At 45.6% G+C, this 1876-nt stretch overlaps 1 protein-coding gene across 1 annotated transcript in view; it reads right to left on the minus strand.

Moving 5' to 3' along the window:
- The window catches only part of LOC119589086 (protein tyrosine phosphatase type IVA 2-like), a gene marked incomplete at its 3' end in the record, with an annotated part of 23919 nt that extends 22643 nt beyond the window's left edge, over positions 1-1276 (minus strand). The window contains 1 exon segment of the mRNA XM_037937662.1: positions 1031-1276.
- Between the last annotated feature and the right edge of the window lie 600 nt (positions 1277-1876).

Consider the following 1876-nt stretch of genomic DNA (forward strand, 5'->3'; position numbering starts at 1 on the left):
CACCGGGCGCCACCGAGATAATGCGATACGCGAAATTCCATTCAGGCGCCGAGCAGGTGAGGGTCGACGCTATGTGGGAGGCGACTATTGTATCTGTGATAAGATTTTTAATGTCTTCGAGATAAACCTGCAGAGAGAAGTAATTTCTACCTCCAATGGCCTCGTCACTAAAGGGGCCAGTCTAGCATCGTTCTGAGATCAAGGCTTACATAACTGTGACTCGTTGGGGTTGCATTTATTTCTGGATGTTAATTCGCAAAGAAAGGCAGCGACGAAAAAAAAAGTCAAAGTGAAAAAAAAAAAATATTAAGAAAGCCTTGTTTTAACTGGTATCTTGCTGACCTCGCTCTCTCAACGCTTAGAATGATGTCATCGAATGCAGCCTGGACAGAGAAACCGCCTTACACTGATGCCAAAAGAAAAAAAAAAATCGCTGAAAGTGGTACATCAAACACGGAATTCCTCATTACCAGAAATGAGGGGAACATCCGCCGCAAAGAAAAAGAAATAGGTCGAAGGGACATCACTTGCACGTTGGAGGGAGACGCGCGAAGGCCTAAATATCATTCACCGCGAGTGATACGGCATTTGCGTTTTAGAATGTTTTATATGATATATCTTTAGACTTCCTCTTCCGCGGTTGGCCTTTGCCCGTCGTCAACCAAATACGTTCCGAATGCAAGTACAGTAGGTTCTCTGCCCATTATGATTGTACCTTATTCATTGTGCTCAATGACAAGCACTAGAAATAAAGTAAATGGTCAGTATAAGGTCATCGCAGCCTCACCATAGTTGTCTCCTTGTTCACTGACGAGGTTAATATAATGCTGTCGTCAAGCGCACGGCGAGACGAGGCATTTATTTGCAGAGATGAAGCCACAACACAAAATATTCCCAATAATATCCTCTACCACACTGCATTTTAACGAGGGTTAACGCTAAAAACATCGTGGAGTGAATTTCAGATCAAGCTCATATATTTTACCTTGCACGAAGGATAACAACAATGACCAGAATCTCGAGTTCTAACCTTCGATCTGCATTTCTTCGGAAACGTGAACGTCGGGATCCTTGTCTCCGTGTGTGAGGGGAATGTAGTAGCGCGATCCGGTTCCCTCAGAACAGCAAAATCTACAATGTTAATAGAGAGATCTGTGTATTTTCCTTTTTTATCATTATGTGATAAAGATGAACGCATTAGTTTGCATGAAGACGTCCAAGCTGTCGCGTTTTCCCATCTGGGTTGTCCTATTAGTCTTCCCCAAAATAGCCTATGGGAGTGTTGTCATCCTCGCAGCTCGACCATTATATAACCACTAGAGGCCATCAGCTCGTCAGTGCCAACATCATGCGCTTCCAACGAACTAAAAAGTATATTTAACTCAACATACGTTAAGTTTGGTTCCTTTATTTTCTCTCTCGGCGGTCCAAAACTGATGTCGAATAATCCCCGTTATCATCGCACATAGAACCGCGGAACCGATGCGTTTCGCCGTTGTGTAACTCCCAAGTGACCACCCTGGCTCGTGTTGACTTCACCGTCGCCTGAGGTCACCTGTTGGGGGCTTAAGCGCCGTGATAATATCTAGAGCCGCTGTGTTGGGACAGACCGGGGATTCGAACTCCTATCTCGCCTGCCATACAAGCAAGGCGCCGCACAGGTTGGCGTTTCAGAGCTACCAACTGTCCCGATGACCGTGGCATGTCAGTTGGCTTCTTGGTGATTACTGTGCGCCGAGGAGCTCACGCGCGTACTGTGGATGCGGCCACACGTAGCGCGCGACTTGAGTTCAGCGTTGGGGAAAGTTGACGCGGTTAAGTTACTTGGAATAATCACAAGGAGTGATGTATGATTTTGAGTACATATACTGAATAC

The sequence above is a fragment of the Penaeus monodon genome, chromosome 25, assembly GCF_015228065.2.
Source record: "Penaeus monodon isolate SGIC_2016 chromosome 25, NSTDA_Pmon_1, whole genome shotgun sequence".
Classification (NCBI taxonomy): Eukaryota; Metazoa; Arthropoda; class Malacostraca; order Decapoda; family Penaeidae; genus Penaeus; species Penaeus monodon.